Raw genomic sequence first — 20,473 nt, 5'->3', positions numbered from 1 at the left:
TGATAATGGACATCCTTGTTTCACCCCTGATCTTATTGGGAATACATCTAGCTTATACCCATTGCATATAATGCTTGCTGAAGGTTTTAGATAGATACTGCTTATTATTTTAGGGAAAGTTCCCTTTATTCCTATGTTCTCCACTGTTTTTAATAGGAATGGGTGTCATATTTTGTCAAAAGCTTTTTCTGCATCTATTGAGATAATCATGTGTTTTTTGTTAGCTTTGTTGTTGATATGATCAATAATGCTAATAGTTTTCCTAATATTGAACCAGCCCTGTAATCCTGGTATGAATCCTACCTGATCGTAATGAATTAATCTAGTGAAAAGATGCTGTATTCGTTTTGCTAAAATCTTATTCAAAACTTTTGCATCTATATTCATTAGGGAAATTGGTCTATAATTTTCTTTCTCTGTTTTGTCTCTTCCTGGTTTGGGTATCAAAACCATATTTGTATCATAGAAAAAAGGGAGGACTCCTTCTTCGCCAATTTTCAAAAATAGTCTATATAGTATTGGAATTAATTGTTCTTTAAATGTTTGATAGAATTCACTTGTGAATCCATCTGGCCCTGGAGATTTCTTCCTAGGGGGTTCACTGATGGCTTCTTCAATTTCTTTTTCTGAGATGGGGTTGTTTAAGTATTTAACTTCTTCTTCTGTTAATCTGGGCAATTTGTATTTTTTAAAGTATTCATCCATCTCGTTTAGATTATCGAATTTGTGGGCATAAAGTTGGGCAAAGTAGTTTCTAATTATTGCTTTAATTTCCTCCTCATTGGAGGTGAGTTCACCCCTTTCATTTTTAATATTAGTAATTTGATTTTCTTCTTTCTTTTTTTTAATCAGATTGACCAAAGGTTTATCAATTTTATTAGTTTTTTCATAAAAGCAACTACTGCTTTTATTTAATAATTCAATAGTTTTCTTAATTTCAGTTTTATTAATCTCTCCTTTGGTTTTCAGTATTTCCAATTTGGTATTTACTTGGGGATTTTCAGTTTGTTCTTTTTCCAGCTTTTTCAGCTGCATGCCCAAGTCATTGAACTCCGCTTTCCCTATTTTATTTATGTAGGCATTCAAAGATATATAACTTCCCCTAAGAACTGCTTTTGCAGTATCCGATAAGATTTGGTATGTTGTCTCATTATTGTCATTCTCTTGAATGAAATTGTTGATTGTTTCTATGATTTCTTCTTTAACCCAACCCTTCTTTAGGATTAGATTATTTAGTTTCTAATTGATTTTTGGTTTATCTTTCCATGGCCTTTTATTACATCTAATTTTTATTGCATTATGATCTAAGAAGGATGTATTGATTATCTCTACCTTTCTGCACTGGATTGTGAGATTTTTATGTCCTAGTACATGGTCAATTTTTGTAAATGTTCCATGTACCACTGAGAAAAAGATATATTCCTTTCTATTCCCATTCAATTTTCTCCAAAGATCTATCATATCTACCTTATCCAGAGTTTTATTTATCTCCTTAACCTCTTTCTTTTTTATTTTGAGGTTAGATTTATCGAGTTCAGAGAGGGGGAGTTTGAGGTCCCACACTAGTATAGTTTTGCTGACAATTTCTTCCTTCAACTCCCCCAATCTCTCCTCTAAGAATCTGGATGCTATACCACTTGGAGCATACATGTTTAGTAATGATATTGCTTCATTGTCTGTGGTGCTTTTTAGCAGGATATAGTTTCCAACCCTATCCCTTTTGATTTGATCTATTTCTGCTTTTGCTTTGTCTGAGATTAGGATTGCTACTCCTGCCTTTCTTACATGAGCTGAAGCACAATATATTCTGCTCCATCCTTTGACCTTTATCCTATGTGTATCCCCCCATTTCAAATGTGTTTCTTGTCAGCAGCATATTGTTGGATTATGACATTTAATCCATTCTGCTATCCATCTCCGTTTTATTGGAGAGTTCATTCCATTCACATTCACAGTTATGATTACAATCTGTTTATTTCCCTCCATCCTCCTTCCCACCATTTGTGCTTTTAGCTCTCCCATCTCCCTTTCCCTCCTCAATAGTATTCACTTTTCACCACCTCCTCCTGCAGCCTTCCCCTCCTTCTTTTAGCCCCCCTCCCTTTTATTCCCTTTTACTCTTATTGCCTCTTCCCTCCCTTTTAGCCTCCCTCCCCTTTCTTCCCCCTTCCCCTCCTACTGCCTATAGAACTAGTTAGTATTATCTACTTAAATTTATTCTTCCCTCCTTTAAACAAATCAGATGACAGTACTTCTCAAACAATGCTCATCTCCCTCCCCTCTTTCCTTCTACTATAATTTTGTACTTCTTCCTGTGATGTAATTTGCCATTTTCTGCTTCCTCCTTTTCACACCTCCTATTACAATCCTTTCTCATACTTAAGTCATATTTTTGATATGACATCATTTACTTTATACCCGTTCCCTCTATGTAAATCCCTTTTATCATAATAGCTGCACAATTCTCAAGATTAGCAGGTATCATCTTCCCTTATAGGGAGGTAAACAGTTTGCCTTAATTGAGTAACAAGTTTTTGTTTTTGTTTTTGTTTTTTCCCCCCAGTTTACCTTTTTATCATTCTCTTGAGACCTGCATTTGAAGATCAAATTGTCTATTGGGTTCTGGCGTTTTGGTCAGGAAGCTTTGGAAATCCCTTATTTCGTTGAATGACTTTCTGCTTGCCAGAAATGTTATGCTGAACTTTGCTGGGTAGTTGATCCTTGGTTGTAGTCCCAACTCCTTTGCCTTACAGAATATTGGGTTCCAATTCTTTTGCTCTTTTAATGTAGAAGCTGCAAGGTCCTGTGTGATCCTGACTGTATCTCCTTGATATTTGAATTGTTTCTTTCTGGCTGCTTGTAGTATTTTCCCCTTCACTTGATAGCTCTGGAATTTGGCAACAATATTTCTTGGGGTTTTGAGTTTGGGATCCCTTTCGGGAGGGGAACAGTGGATTCTTTTGATGACTATTTTGCCCTCTGAATCTAGCACTTCTGGGCAGTTTTCCTTGATGATTTCCTGGAAGATATTGTCCAGACTCTTTTCTTCATCATGGGTTTCTGGCAGGCCAATAATTCTTAAATTTTCTCTCCTGGATCTATTTTCCAGGTCAGTTGTTTTTCCAATTAAATATTTTACATTTTCTTCTATCTTTTCATTCTTTAGATTTTGTTTGACTGATTCTTGCTATCTCATTGAGTCATTAGTTTCTACTTGCCCAATTCTAATCTTTATCTTATTGTTTTCTTCAGTTAACTTTTGCATCTCCTTTTCCATCTGACCAATTTTTCCCTTTAAGGAGCCATTTTCTCCAGTTAATTTTTGTACTTCTTTTCCCATTCAACCAATTTTCCCACTTAGGTTTTGTGCTTCCTTTTCCATTTGATCAATTTTCCCAATTAGGTTTTGGGTTTCCTTTTCCATTTGATCAACTGTTCCTTGTAGGGAATTATTTTCTCCAGTTAATTTTTGAACTTCTTTTTCCATTTGTTCAATTTTCATTTTCAAAGTGATGTTCTCATCAGCGAATTCTTTTTTATAATTTTAAAATCATTGGCCAGTTTTTCTTCTGTTTCCTTCTTCAGCTGTTCCAAGAGAGCTGCTTGTGCTTGCAAGAAGTTCATAATCCCTTCTGAAGTTTCAGATGGAAGTACAGTCTCAGCTCTGACCTCTTCGGGGTTTGTGTTTTGGTCCTTATCCCCATAGAAAGAGTCTATGGTTTTTTTCATCCTTCATCTGCCTTTTCTTGTTCATGATGTTGGCTGAGTGTTGGAACTTCTGGTTCTGTCAGTCAGAAGCTACAGAACTTTGTGTTGAGCTGATGTGTGAAAAAGCTAAAAGCAGGTTTTTTTTGTTTTTTGTTTCCCAGATCAACCCTGGGGTTAGCTTGTTAAGTGTGTGGGAGGAGTGGTGTGGTCACAGGAGATCTTCTCAGCTGAACTGAAGCAAAGGTAAGCTCAGGGAATGGTGATCCCAGCTTCCCTATTGTCTTCCCTTTTCCCCTGGAGGGCTGAGGCATGCCTAGATATTAATGCGTGTTCCCACCCCTCCTGGCTCCTCTCCTGGTGCTGAGGTTTGCCTGGGTCCTAGTGTGAGTTTTCTCTGCCCTGGATCCTCTGTCCTTCTGGTTCGCCTCCACTACGGTAGGAGGAATCCCCCTTAGCTATTTTCCTAGCCTCAGGTATTATGAGACTACTTGCCCCCTTCTGCTGTTCCCACTGATTCAGATTTTTCTGGGGAAATATTTGATGGTTCTTTCACGGTCATCAAGGGGGGAGGAGAGAGCATTTACTGATCACTCCGCCATCCTGGCTCCCGGAAGTTCAAGTAGGTGACTTACCGATGTTTAATCTTTAGGCTGAAGGTCTCAGGAGCTGCTGTGCTGATATCTGGTGAGCAGCAGCTCTCACTGACTCTGTTCAGCTTGTCTCCCACCCTCAGTGCTGCTCTGCCAGTTCCACCTGCTGCTCTTAGGTTTCTCAGGTCCCTTCCACATCACTGACTGCACTGCATTGTGTGCTGGGGTCTCACCCTTGCAAAACTGATCCTTCCCGTGGACCTTCCAGTCTAACCTGGGCTCTAAAACTGTCACAGTCTGTCTCCCACTGGATTTCACACCTCCAAAATTTAGTCAGGTTCTCCTTTCACAGGTATCCAAAGGAGTTTGTCCAAGAGATTAGGTGAGTCGTTGCTCTCACTCTGCCATCTTGGCTCCGCTCCAGAGTTTCTCTGTTTGAGTTCTTTTGAAAAGATTAATTTCTTATTGAGTTCATAGAAGATTGCTTTTGAATTCCAACATTTTACCCCAAAATTGAAATTGCATTAGAAATTTTTTTCTGACCTATCCAATTAATAAATCAATACTGAGCTTCTGTCTTGGAATATAAAATTGAAAAATGCCACAACCACTGCATGAGAGGATCTTATGATCCAGCAGGTAAAATATATCAGTTATATGAAAATTACACACAGTATTAGAAGAATCAACAGAATGCTATGTGAGACACTTGAACAGAAAAAGCTCCAGTTTAAAAGGCAATGAAAACTCAAATTCATAACTCACCTCCCATAATTGAGGTAAATAAGGGTATTTTTCCACATGGTCTCTGAGGTGCCCTTCCAGCTTTAAATGTATGATCCTGATCCTAGTTTTTATAACCCTTTGAAAGTCACATAGCCTCTTTTAACCACAATTTCCCTATAAATAAAAGGAGCTAATAATATATATGAGAGTACTTTATTAATCTTACAGATCTATAGAAATATGTTCATTTTTATGTATGAAGAGATTATTCCTTTGCAAAACAATTAGCCTGACCTGTGTGATAAAAGTTACCTTAGAAGGAAAACAGTTTTGTTGTAGTTTATTATTATTTTTAAACTGTAGGTGCCTACTTCAGTTACTCGCACGGTTTCTGTTTCCTTGAGTTTGAGTGTTGCTGTTAGCCAGTTGGCTTTTCAATTTTTATTGTCACAATTAGGGAAACTATTTTTCAAGCATATGCTTTACAACAGGGCTCTCCTGGAAGAATCCTCTTGTTTTCATGAGTGCTAAGAAAGCTTCATTGGAAGGAGTTAGAATGAGGCTAGACCAGACAAAGCTAGCACTTTAGTCACAGTTTGATATTTTGACAAGAGCAACTGGGCTTTGACAAAAACAAACTTTTATTTGCTTATGAAGATGAGCTTTTTTGTTAAGAAAAAAGATCTTTTTTCTCTATCAAGAACCTTAGAACTCAGCAGAACAATAAAGCCAGAGCTATGAGCAAACTGCTGAGAAATATGAAGTTCATTGCGCTTTATTTACTAAAATAAAATCTAAATCAAAGTTACCTAGTTCAGGGAAGATTGAAAATGGATATCCTTGATAATGAAAGTCCTGGTAAGCTAGGTTAAGGAATGATTTTATTTGTCTTAGAATGGAGCCTCCCAAGCATTGGTAACACTTCTGTAAACAAACAGGGATTTGGGGACTCCATTCAGAATTGAGTAAAGTTTGAGTAGGAAGGAACCTTAGAGCTTTATTGCATAATTCAAGCCTTTCATTGTATAGTTGAGAGAATTAAGACCCAGGGATAGGAAGTGACTTCTTGAGAAATAGTGAGCAATAAGTGCAGAGATATATAGCATCAGTGGTATGAAGAATTTAGATCTCTTTCATGGACTCAAAGGTAATAGAAAATGTGAGAACTTGTAAAATGGAGTAAGCATCCAGAGTGGAAGGTGCTTCATATATCATTCAATCTGTTCCTATAGAGGAACTGTCCCTGGCATTGACTATCCAAGAAAAGCAATTCTGGACATATAGTCCACCCAATAGGAATTTGTTCTTCAAAATGATTAAGAGAATATGAAGGCCTTCAGGTAGTAGAATTCTATATCTTCCCTCAGGAAACTGTATTGATGATTTCACTTTTTTTCTCTATTCCAAGTGCTTAGAACATTGCCTCACACATAGTAAATGCTTAATTAATTCTTCTTGATTAACTTATTGAGTCAAGTACTCCACTTTAGAGGTGAGGCTACAGTATGTGTCTAGTAAAGTGATATTAGCTGATTTTTATGTAACACTTTAAGGCTTGATAATTACTTTTTATTTAAATTGGGTCTCATAAATATCCTGTGAGAAAGGTACCATAGATGTATTCTCCATTTTATAGATAAGGAAACTGAGAGTCAACATTGTTTATTCATAAGCACACAGATATAAAAATGTCAGAAACAGGATATGAATTCAGGTCTTTTGACTTGTTATCTAGCACTCTGTCTATTACACATAGGAGAGAAGTTAGAAAATTTAAGTTGAGGACTGTGAATGATCTTTCACTGTCATGCCAAAACATGTTCTATTATTTTTAATTTTTAAAAAATGGGAAGTCAATGAAGAATTTTGGATAGAGATTTGAAAAGAAATGAATAAACACTTCATTTCTAAAAACAACCTTGTCAGAGAAGACTTCTTTCCATCCATCAAATGGGGAAAGGCTGAACAAGTTGTTATATATGATTGTGACAGAATACTATTGTGCTATAAGAAATGATGAGCAAGGTGCTCTCAGAAAAAGCCTGGAAAAACATACATGAACTAATGCAATGTGAAAATATCAGAAACAGAGAAACATTGCACACAGTAACAACAATACTGCATGATGATCTACCATTAATAACTTAGCTGTTCTCAGTAATACAATGATCCAAGACAATTTTGAAGGACTTATGATGAAAGGTACTGTCCATCTCCAGAAAAAGAACTGATGAAGCTTGAAAGCAAATCAAAGATACTTTTTCATTACTTATTTTCTTTTTTTCTATGTGTTTTCTTTCACAATATGATTTACATGGAAATGTGTTTTATATGACTACACATGTATGACCTATAGCAAAGCTTTTGTGTTATCAACAAGGAGGGGAGAAGAGGCAAAGAAGGGGAGAATTTCGAACGCAAAACTTTGAAAAAATAATGAAATCATTTTACATGTAGTTTGAGGAAAATAAAATGTCAAATTAAAATAATTATTCAATACTAAAAGAAAAATCCTACTTTTCTTATTTTATTCCTAGGAAAGTTATAAAGATATTGCTATTGCTGTGCATGTCTATTGCCCATGATTTCATTTTCCAAGGTTTTTGCAATTGTCTTCATTCCTTATGTCATTCCTGCCTAGATACCTAATTAGAACCTAAATCCCACATATAAGGAATTAGGATGACATCATTTACTTATAATTTTCTAGTAATTTAAGGGGGAAAACTAAAATTCAATATACCTTGCCATGTTCTGGATATTATTGATGTACTGAAATTTAACTCCTTGTGATGTTACTCCTTGCCAATTATTTTTTGTGTATATCTCATTTAGGGTGGAGAAATCTGTTCAAAGAAAGATTTCCATCTTCACTAAAATCTCAAATAGATATTTCCCCTCCTCCCTTTCACACACACACACACACACATACACACACACACACACACACACATTTTCATAACAAATAATCTCCATAGCCTCTTTCCAGAATCTGATTCCTCAACCAAAGGATAGATCAATGAAGAAGTCAAGAGAAAAGAAGTGATTACAAGGTGTTTCAAGAAATCTCTTTGAAGCATCCAAGTAGAGAGAAAGTAAAAAGATCACAAGAAACTCTCCATTGGACATTTAAGAAATTCATGTGCAAGTAAGCTTCAGAGGAGAATCCATACGCCTATTAGAATAGAGCTAAATTTGCAGCCTAATTAATTTCTCTTCCAACATGAAATACTTATGATAATTAATGTCTTCTGTACATGACAGGATATTGATCTATATTATCGATTCATATATATGTGTATGTATATATACATGTATAACACACATGTGTATGTGTGCATGTGTATGTGTATATACATGCAAACTTGCATGCATAAACAAATGGACTCACTCTGGCTGCCTTTTGTTACCTACAAGGACTGGGATCATGGCTGCTAAGGGAGCAACAGAGAGAACCACAAGACAGAAACAGAACCAGATTGTTCTTTGAGTTAAGAGCCTAAGTCAAGTAAACAAAATATAAAGATGGGAAAGACTGAGCAAAACTACATAAAGTGTTTGGTAGGATTCAATTTGTATATAGGTACTATTCTGAAAAGCCTAAAACCTTCAAATCTTGCAATATTTCTGTAAAAATAGCCATAACAATGTTGAATTTGATCATATTTTTTATTCATATGGAGGAGAGAATATTGGATACATAACAATTTATAATTCAATTCAACAAACATTATTAAATGCCTCATTAGTTACAAGGCATTGTACTAGGTACTCAGGATAAAACAAGGAAAAGCAATACTTTCTGACCTAAAGGAGCTAATTGTCTTCTAGGGAAAATATGACTATATACAAATGAATTTAATACAGATTAATACAAAAAAGTGAAAGATGCAAAGGAGGAATCCAAATGTTCCTTGACAGTTTGGAAGAAGGTGGGAGAAGATTCAGCTGTAGAAATCACAGAGATTCAGAAGTGAGGTGGTTCTTACCCAATTCATACCACATGGCTCTCCTGTCTCTCATTCCCTCACCACTAAAAGAAAAATTATCAGAGTTGTAGATGATGAAGATGTGGAGCATTCCAACTAGAGAAAGTTCAAGATAAGATAACCAAAGGCACCACAAGATCAAAGAAGAGCTAGTAGTACAATTTTTCTGGAATATAGAGTAAAGTAAGGCCCTAAGGTGAATTAATATGAAAATCTGTGATAATCAAAACATGAGTGGAGCTTGAATGCCAGACTAAATAGAGTTTATGTTTTATCTACAAGGCATTAGGGATCTATTAAATTGTTTTTATGCATTTATTACTTGTTTGTTTTGTTTTAGTAGGGGTGGACACTATCAGGTCGAAATTAAAATTAGAGAGGAATATATTGGAAATCCACTTCTCTGGTCTATATCACTCCCACAAATGCCAACTTGAAAATCTAGGTGCTAGTCTAGATTCATACAAAATATTGTGATGAATTTGCAATATCCAGTGTTTTGTCATCAGTATGATCTTCCAAGCATGTGAGTTGTTATTTGGTAATAAGTTCAGTGAGTGAACTCATTCAGGCAACTAAGGTACAATTTGGACAATTGCAATAATAATGTCTTAATGACACCTTAGTGACTTCTTATGGTAAATGAGATTTTTTTTGCATGGTCTTCAGATACATTTAGATGATTTTATGGGACAAACTTTAAAAAATACATTCTTACCTATAATTTTCTTCCAGAATATGAGCATTTATTAAATTTGATTCAATGATGCCCTTTTATTTGTTTAGCTTTTTATGTTAGCAATATAAAGGGGGAGCTCAATGGATGGCTCAATGGAGCCTAGGGCCCATTGTTCAATAAGACAGCACACGTAGATGAGTCACTAGCCAGCCATAAGCAAGTTCCCTATATTTGTTAGATTTCATATAAATAGCTCAGCAAAAATCTGACCATAACAGCAAGTATGAGTTTTATAGGAAATATAAATATTAACCTGTTAGACAACCAATGGTAAGGAAAGGGGGATCTTTATATAGTCAAATACAAAAAGACATATTTTATGTATGTTTCCATTCTCTGTATTAATTTCAACTCTTAGAATTTTGATGATTCAGCTAGCTTCCCTGCTGACCTTGCCCTTTTCATTTTGGCAATTTAACTTTACCGTAAGGAAGCCAATAAGGTTCCATGTTCCTGATTTCTTTATGGTCTGTTTGTTTAATTGTATGTACTAAAATCTCACAGCATGGCCAATGTTATTCTTCCCACCTTTTTAATAATATATTATTTTCCCAATTACCTATAAATACAATTTTAACATATATTTAAAAATATGAGTTCCAAATTTTTCCCTTTCTCCCTCACTTTCCCCCTCCCTAAGATGGCAGGTAATCTGATATAAGTTATATTTGTGCAATCATGTAAAACATACTCATTCCTCCCATCATCTTTTCTTGTTGACAGGACATCGGAAAGAATCAGCATTCCCATTAGGATAAGATTAGTAGTCAGACAGCTAAATGATTAAATTACCAAATGGTAAATAAGGTTTGTGAGCACAGATCTCTGGATATCTTGTTGAGGCAGAAAGTTATAGAAAGATGGAAAAGAAAAACCTCCTTAGAAGTCAGGTCATGACAATAACCCCAGTTTCGGGAAACAGGGTTGGTGATGTAATTTATAAGTTGTTTGATGCTGTGAAAAATCAGGAAAGCACAAAACAAGGCAGGTGCTTACTTGAACTATGATCTTTGAAGATTTTTCTCTGTTGGTGTGGGATGCTTTTTAAGGATTAGAATTAGAACAACGTGTACTTCTTCCCACAAGTAAACTGTGAAATGATGCTTGTACGTGTTTTTTTTTTTTATTATTATTCTAATTTCTGAGCCCAGCGCTTCGAGGTGCTAGTCAAGTTAAAAAGTAACATTATTTATATCATTATCAAGGTGCAAATATGTTAGAAAAAAATGGTTTCCAAAGTGCGCTGGAACCAACTTCACAGTCAGAAGAAAAAATTTCCCTGATTAACATATTTTTTAAACAAAGCACATTTTAGGAGTTCATCACTTTGTAAGTGACTGGCAAAGATTAGGAAATGTTATTTTAGAGTTTTTCCTAAAATTCTGTTGTCTTTAGCACAACCAGTCACTTCTTAAAATACAAATGGCTAACTCAACAGTCACTAGAGTAATAACAGTAAACATAATTTGAAACAATTTCAAAATATTTTTGTCAGATGTATGTTTCCAGTATCAAAAGTGTTCCCTCTCCTGGTATTTTTCATATTCTAAGAACTATTTACCTCCCTCCCTTTAGGTGTAGAACATGGGGGATTGGACTAAGAATCAGAAAGTGCAAGGCTCAATTCTTGCTTCACACACTAGCTGTGTGATTTTGGACAAGTCTCATCATCTCATAAAATTATTGTTTCTTCATCTTTAAAATGTAAGTACTAATATTTACCTCAGAGAATTGTGATGATCAAATCAGATGATACATGTAAAGTTATTTGCAAACTTAGAATTGCAGTATTATTAGTTTTTATTATCTCATTATTATTTTATCTGAGTTTCATAGAGTTCCTCAATTTTCTTTCAAGCTACTTTTTTGGGGAAAGAGGATAATGGACTGCGATTTTATTTATTAATATATCTTCTTCATTTACTTGTTTTTGTATGTTTCTCAATGAACAATTCATTTTGTCTCCCTCCCTTTCCACCTCCATGGAAAAGAAATGTAAAACAATTTTATAATAAATATATATAATCAACCAAAACAAATTCCTACACTTGCCATGTTTAAAAATACATGTCTCTTTCTGAATCTTAGATTTATCATTCCCCCTTTGAAAGGAAAAAAGTAGCACGTTTCATCATTCATCTTCTGGACTTGTGCTCAATCATTGCATGGACCTATCATATCATCATTGTAGAGACATCTTGTCAAGCAATTTGTTCTACCAAATCTAATTAGAATGCTCTGAGCAATATTAACACTAGTGCTGTTATATTTTTTTTTAACAGTACATGGGCTATTTCAAAGAGAGATGACTTTTGTAAAAATGATATTTGAATCAAGATAATAGAATATCAATTCATATTCTATATATAATTGCTGGAAATCATTTTCACATTCCAGAAGCAAAAATATATTCTAGGGATATGCACCTCATCCAGTTCCCAAATTTTTTCCCTTTTGCAGTCCTCTATATTTTTAAAGCCTTTTATTTGATGTAGCTTGCGATATTATAAGTATTTTTATGGTGGTACTTATATATTCTTCAACTTTTATGAATCAATGTTATTTCCATATGATAGTGGACAGCATTTTGGTCTGGGCAAATGTTTTGTTTTGTTTTGTTTTTTTCCAAAAAGGTTATTTTGGTTCAATTCTCCAAGATATTTTACTTTCAGTATTTCTAGTGTAGAAATTTCTCCTCTCTCAGCTCATAAGATTGGGAACTTTTCATACAAAATTCTAGCCACCAGGTGGTGCCTTGCTAAGCCTTTGGTACATGCTAAATATTTGCAATGGGCAAGTTTTCATACTTTCCACCATTTATTTTTTGTAATGTATTGAGGTTATGTACAACTTGCAATCTGTCCTCAGACTCCAGATGAAGAATCTGGGCTTTAGCTTTTGTGTCCTGAGTCTAGCTTGTTAAGAACTCTGACTTAGATTTCTAAGAGATTTATTGCTGAGTTTTCAATATGATAAGCTATAGTAAAGTGGGAAAATTATTATTTCAAATTTATTTTGTTTACCCATGATACTTTGGATGTATTCACCTCCATTAGTCAATGAGCTCCTTGTGAACAGGCACAATTTTTTTCTCTTCTTTAATTTATATCTGCCCCCTAGCACTAGCTGTGGTCCCTCACACATAGTAAGGGCTCAATTAATATTTGTTGACTGACGGATGTGGATATCAAAACTATTGTATCATTTTGAGACAAATATAATTTATCTGAGTAGAGAAAGAAGATGAAAATTTTGTTTAATTTGGTCTTTTTTGCTGTATCTTCATTCAGATTATATCTGACTACCATGGATATTCCTCAGGGTTCTTTCTGGGATATTGTGTTTTCTCTTTCTTTATGCCATTTTGCTTATATCTCATAGACTCAATCATTACAATACTGATGATTCTCAGATTTTATTATCCAATCCAAACCTCTCTATCAACCTCCAAACTTCAATCTTCAGTGGATGATGGAAAATCTTGAGCTTAATATTGCATAAACATCTAAAACTTAACATTCAAAATACCTCCTCCAAAATTAACCTTCTTATTAAATCAGAGTTCTTAACAAATTTGACTCAGGACACAAATGTTAAAGTCCAGATTCTTAAACTAGAATCTGAGGCTAGATTGCAAGTAGTTCATGACCTTAGTACATTACAGAAAAAATGGTGGAAAGTATGAAAACATCCTTGCACACTGTAAATATTTACAGTATACTGCTGTCAAAGATGCAACCATCTTTCCCTGTCACCTAGGCTTACAATCTAGGTGTCATTCTCAACTCCTCAGTCTCTTCCCCTATCTATATTCAATATGTTACCAAGTCCTATTAATTTCACTTCTGTAATATCTCTCATATGGGCCTTTTTCTCTCCTCTGTCTCTGCCATTAACCTGGTGCAAACCCTCATTACTTCATGCCTAAATTATTGTAATAGCCTGATAGCTGGTTTCCCTGCCACAGGACTCTCTCAACTCCAGGTCATTGTTTGCTCCTCAGTTAAATGGATCTTCTCAAAAGCTTGCCCATATCAGCCTCTTCCTCTCCAATCCAATAAACTCCAATGGTTCCTTATTACTTCCATGATTAAATGTAAAACTATCTCTTTACATTCAAAGCCATTCATACTCTAGCCCCATTTTATCTTTCCAGTCTTCTTATACTTTACTTATCTCCATGTACTCTGTAATCCATTGATACTGACTGCGTTGGTATTTATAACACAAGACACTCCATCTCTTGATTATATGGATTTTTAATAGCTGTCACACATGCCAAGAATTCTTTTCCTCTTCCTGTGAGCTTCCTGAATTCCTGACTTTCTTTAAGGCTCACATGAAATCTCAGCTTCTAGAAACAACAAAAACAAAAACAACTTTTCTGGAACCCTCCTTTCTTGTAGTGCCTTTTCATTGTTCTTTTCGGCAGTTTGTTCTGTAGATATCTTATTTGTACATAAATGTTTGCAGGTTGTCTTCTCCATTAGATTGAAACCTTCTAGAGATCAGAGATTGTCTTTGTTTTTTTGAATCTCTGATATTCAACACAATATCTGATGTTTTAATTGTCTAACTGAAGCAGGAAGTGACAGATAATATAGATGCTGTTGAGGAATAATTTCAATTGAACAAAGGAACAGATTGAGAGGAAAGAATCAGAGAAATCACCCAGCAGGTTGATTAGGTTGACTGTAAGTTTGTGCCTTAGTGATTTCTGCAGAATGTCACTCTATTAATCTCATAAGTGAAAACATTGATTCAACACAAGAGCTAGGAACTTCAATGAACAATTTTTGAACAGGAAGAGGTTACTCTGATCCCCAAATTCCAGTCTGTAATAAAGGAAAACTGAGAGAGACTCAGCTGTTTTAATTTATTAGGAAGATCAACGATCCCTAAGAAACTGGATCCAAGACTTCCCTGAAGTCATAGACCCCCTCTGCAAATGAGAGAGCACTAAAAATAGAACGAAGTGGTAGAATTCTTTGATTGGTCAATTCCAAAAGGAGGAAGTCCACAAGACTGGTCAAAGGAAAATGTCCATTAATCATCAAAGTTTAAACATCAGACTTTCCACATGTCATCAATCACAATTGTTTAGTCAATGACTAAGGCAACGAATTCTAGGACTTCCTATTTGCAAAAAATAACAAAATTAAAAACGTGTATTCTAGAACACAACATCTCTTAGAGCACAGCAAATCTATGTTAACATAGATTATTACAGGTCTATAAATCCTTATAGTATAAACCTACTTTATAAATCATTTAAAAACAATATAATCATTACTAAATGAATACTATCATTAATATATTTTAGGCAATTAATCCCAATCTCCAGGATTCTTATTCTAGCATTTAAACCTAATTATATCCTATTTTTCTTATTTGTAGACAATCACTGATACTCATAAATCACAATGAGCTAAGTAGATGCAGATGAAATTGAATAGGACTATCAATATTATTCTTATAATACAGAAGTTCATAATTACAGAGATCTAAATTTCATTGAGTGTGTACATACATATATATATGTATGTATGTATGTATGTATGTGTGTATGTGTGTATATATGTATACATTTTTCCCTTTGTTTTCACTCATGTACCTTCTTGCCAGGTTTCTGTGTATATCTAGATATGCTGGGTAGATGTACTGTGTATATCTACTCTTTCCATAGATGCTGAGAGCATTGATGGAACAGTATAACCTGTTTATCTGTGGATTATTATATACATTTCATTTATGCATTTGCCTTAATATATGTATGAATTTGTAATGTAATTTTACTGTTAATTTCACCTATTGTTAAGTAAGTGGTTATACTTGAGATGAGCAGTTATCACTGTTGTGAGAAACTGGTTGTCTAAATGAAACGATTTAATTCAGCCTCACTGAAGAGGCTGAAGTACAAAAACGGTAAGTAATAGAAACACATTCCCTCACATCAATATTACTCCAAAAATGCTCAGATTTGTATATAATAATAATGAGATGATGGTTCTTCTCTGAGAGCTTAGGACAGATAGGAATGAAGAAGCTAGCACATGGAGCAAGTAGGTGCAATTTCTCTCCTAACCTGGAAACCATGCTTTCTTCCATTTAGGAAAAAAGATGAAACAACATTAAAATAGGGTAAAAATATTTCATTGAAAATCTCAGATTTTATATTAATTTTCTTCATTTATTTTGTTGGTCATATAGTATAAAGTTGTCCATATGAACTTCAAATACTTTAGCATTTTTTCTATACTTGGTCTATCTTACATATTTGCAGGAAATTAGGTCATGAATGTTGAATTGAGTACAAAGTTCTGTAATAATTAAAAAAGAAAGTATATATGGTTTAAGAAAACTTTGGACACTTAAATTATTACTGAATTAATCTTTTGCTTTTAACACTGTAAGAATTTTGGCATACCACTTTTGTTCTTTATAGATTATTTGAAGTAATATAAGCTGAAAATGTTCCTCTCTTACTTATTTTTAGTTTAGTATTATGGATACATAGCACTGATAATAGAAGCAAGTTTTGGTTATTTGTCACCAAATGTGAATCCAAAGTGATGCTTTCCAAATGACAATAAAATTAGTGATCCATACAATATTAAATACTCATAGTGTATGAAAAAATAAAGAAGAAAAAACAAAAGAGTCATGAATTGATCATTATAAGAATTCAGTCAGAAGAGAGAAAGAGAAGGTCAGGATTGTTTTTATAGTATTCAAAATAGAAACTAAATTCTTCAACCAAAATTAATTTGTCTAAAAATTGGTGGGATTTATTACAGTATTATTTTCACTGTGTGTGTGTTTGTGTGTGGGGGCAGTGTATGTGGGTGTGGGTGTGAGGGAGAAAGAATGTACATATAACACATAGAGAGATGAACTCGGAGTTAATATGACATGAGTTCATATCATCTTCTGACAAACTTAGTTTGTCACTCAAAAGATTTCTGTTACCTTCAAACAAAACAAAGAGCCCCTTAACAAATCCTAGAACAACAGAACCAGCAAAAAGACGGGACAAAGAAATATTGTAGCCCAAGAAACCTGGAGGATCAGCAAGAAAAGTCCATCTTATTTGAGTGAAAGGGGAATGCAGTCTAGGAATATGTGTCCCAGTTAACAGAAGCAAGCCACACCTTACCAAATCAGTGGGTAATCTTTATCCCCAGTGTGCTAGAGTGGGCAAACAAGAACACCAGGACTCTCCTCTTAGCCTTGGCACTCTGTTCAGTTAACAGAGTTGGGGAAACTGGTAGACCCAAGTTCTGAGAACGACCAAGTTTTTCAGAGTAGCCCTGGGGAAATAGACAGCCACAAATGACCAGACCACCATGTGCTTCAGCAGAGTCCCAGTCAAAGAGATAAACATCAACCCTACAGGTGCATAAGCAAACAGGCATCTCTCTGCCAGAACCATCTAGCCTGGCTTCAGCATAGCCCCAGGCAAACAGTCAGCCTGCAGAGAGTCCTGACCACCACATGCTTAAGTGTAGATATGGGGACACTCAGAAACTTCCCTCAGGCCCTCAGCACAGGCCATATACCACCACTAGGACACCAGTTCAACACCAGGTAAGTGGCCTTCAGTGCAGCACTAGACATGACGATCCCTATGGGCTTCAGGCAAACATCAGCGCAGTACCAGTGTAAACAGCCAGGGCCTATTATCACTAGCACCAGAAGCCTAAGACAATGCCATTACCACCCTGGGAGCAGAGCTCAAAAAAGGAGGAAAAGGCCAAAAATAATTTTTAAAAAAGGATGCACAAAAACCAACAACAAAATTATGACTAGGAAGAACAAGGCATAAATTCAGAAAAGTACAGCAAGGTGAAAGCATTTATGGGCAAAAGTCCAAAGAAAAATGAGAAGTGGTCTTAAGTCCAGAAAGATCTCATGCAAGTGCTCAAAAAGAAGCTTAAAAATCATATAAGAGAAGTGGAAGAAAAACTGGGAAAAGAAATGAGAGTGATGTAAGAGAATTATGAAAAAGTCAACAGGCTGGAAAATGTTTAAAAAGTAGAATTGGCCAAATGGAATGGGAGACACAAAAATCCACTGAAGAAAACAATTCCTTAAAAGTACTATTGGTCAAATGGAAAAGAAAGTACAAAAGCTAAGTGAGGAAAACAATACCTTAAGAGATAGAATTGAACCAGTGGAAGTTAATGACATTATGAATTATAAAGAATTAATCAAACAAATTCAAAAGAATAAAAAAAAAAAGGATGAAAATGTAAATTGCTTCAAGGGAAAAGCAACTGACTTGGAAAATAGATTGAGGAGAAACAATATTAGAATCATGGGATTACCTGAAAGTCATAATCAAAAGAAAGACCGGGACAGCATCTTTCAATAAATTATCAAAGAAAACTGAACAAATGTCATTGAACCAGAAGGCAAAATAGGCATTGAAAGAATCCAGCAATTGCCTCAGGAAAGATATCTCAAAATATGAGCCCCAAGGAACATTATAGCCAAATTTCAGAACTATCAGATCAAGGGAAATATTCTTCAAATGGCAAGACAGAAACAATTCAAATATGGTTGAATAGCAATCAGAATCACACAAGACCTAGCAGATACAACATTAAAGTACTGGAGGTCATGGAACATAAAATTCTGGAGGGCAACGGATAGATCTAGAACCAAGAATGCAAAATTAAACATAATATATCAAGGGATAAAATAGTCCTTCAATGAAATAGAAAGATTTCAAGCCTTCATAAAGAGAAGACCAGAATTAAACTAAAAAGCATGAGAGCAAACACACAACCCTGTTTCACTTCATTGGTGATTGGGAAAGCAAAAGAGTATTGTCCACTCTCCAGAACCCAGGCAAACATGCCATCATGAAATTGACTTCTTGATTATAGTGAAACAAAAACAGTCAAAGATTCTACATTGATTGGCCTCACAATGTAGGGACTAACAGAAGACAGGCCGGGGCAAGTGGTAGACAGAAGCAAAACTCTGGGGAGTTGGGGAAGGGTGAAAGGAGAGAGAGGACAAACAGGAGGAAGAATATGATGGAGGGAAATGCACAAGTAGTAATCATAACTGTGAATGGGTTGTCTTTTGATCTGTTTCTTCTTCCATAACTACAATAAATATGGAAATTTTTTTCACATGATAGCAAATGTATAAACTATATCAAAACTTCCTACCATTTTATGAAGAGGGGAGAGAGGGAGAAAATGAGAGAAAGATTAAATATTCAAAGTCTTATTTTCATTTTGAAAATTAAAAAATAGAATGATTGTCATTAGATTGAAAAAAAATATAAAGTGACACATAGATTCAAATAAGGATAGAAAAATAATACTCCCTTTCCCCAGAGGAATAAAGGAAAAAAAACAGGAAATAAGAAAAATGAAGTCTCAGTATTTTCCACTCATAAAACTATAGAAGCTCTTATATATGCATGTATGCAGACAGTTTAGACAGACAAATGGTCAATAAATAGATACAGATAGAGATAAATATCATATCTATATCAGTATGTGAAGCAGTGCTAAAATAATGATTATCATAAAAAGAAACCTATTAATGTGTAATAATCATTCACTATGTCTATTTCATCGAAAATACCATTAAAATTTTCCATTATAGTAGCTGAACTACCAAGCTGTGTATTTAGATTTAAAAAGTGTCAGCTCAATTAAAGAAATTCAAATACATATTTCCTACTTTGTTGCCTACTAACCAATGCATTTTTCATTGGGAGAGCAATCTAATACTTGGAAATTTTTCCTGATAATATTTATTTTAGTATTCTTTGGACTTCATTGGTACACTTGAAGAAATGAATAGAAGAACTGACTTTTTTTTGTCTATGTGGCCAGTAGAAAGCTCTTATTTCAAGTTATGTAAAGTTGGTAAAGATATTTAAAATGTCTTCAGTAAACTTTAGTAAATAATTTATAACTACAGAGTAAAATTAAAATAATTGATGTAAGTAATTTGGTTTGCAATAGGATGTGATTTGTACAGAAACATGGAAACTTCTGAGTAGAGCTCATAAGTGGGAGGGAGACAAGCCAAGATGGTGGAGTAAAAGCAGGGACCCGTTGACCTCTCCCCCAAATACCTCCAAATGGCTGTAAAAATGACTCTAAAGAAATTCTAGAGATACAGAACTCACAAAATGATAGAGTGAAACAAATCTCTAGCCCAAGACAGTCTGAAGGGTCAACAGGAAGGGTATATCACATCAGACTGGGAGTGAAGTGCAGTCACACATGCTGGAGCAGGCCTCAGGGGACAAATTACTGGCAGCTGTGGTGGTTTCTAGATGTTTTAGCTCACAAACAGGAAAGACAGCTTAGAAGGTCAGTGGGAAAATTCTGTCAGACAAGGGCCAGGGAGGGTTGCGTTCCAACCCAGTCCCAGGGCAGTGGAGGTGTCTTCAGTGGCTGCAGCAGTACTTGCAGCTGCTTCTGGAGCTCTAGGCCAACAGACACCAAGGGATCAAGCTGCTGATACAAAAACTCTGAAGCCTGAGACAGTATACCCACGCCTAACCCTACCCCACAGGAAGTAGAGTCCTACCTTGACAAAAAGTTAAAAGGTCATGTATTTGACTAAGAAAATGAGCAGACAGCATAAAAAACTCAGACTATAGAATCTTACTTTGGTGACAAAGATCAAAACATAACAACTAGAAGAAGACAACAAAATCAAAGCTCCTATAGCAAACGCCTCCA

The sequence above is a fragment of the Notamacropus eugenii genome, chromosome 1 (assembly GCF_028372415.1).
Source record: "Notamacropus eugenii isolate mMacEug1 chromosome 1, mMacEug1.pri_v2, whole genome shotgun sequence".
In the NCBI taxonomy this organism is placed as follows: domain Eukaryota; kingdom Metazoa; phylum Chordata; class Mammalia; order Diprotodontia; family Macropodidae; genus Notamacropus; species Notamacropus eugenii.
This window is presented reverse-complemented; position numbering follows the sequence as displayed.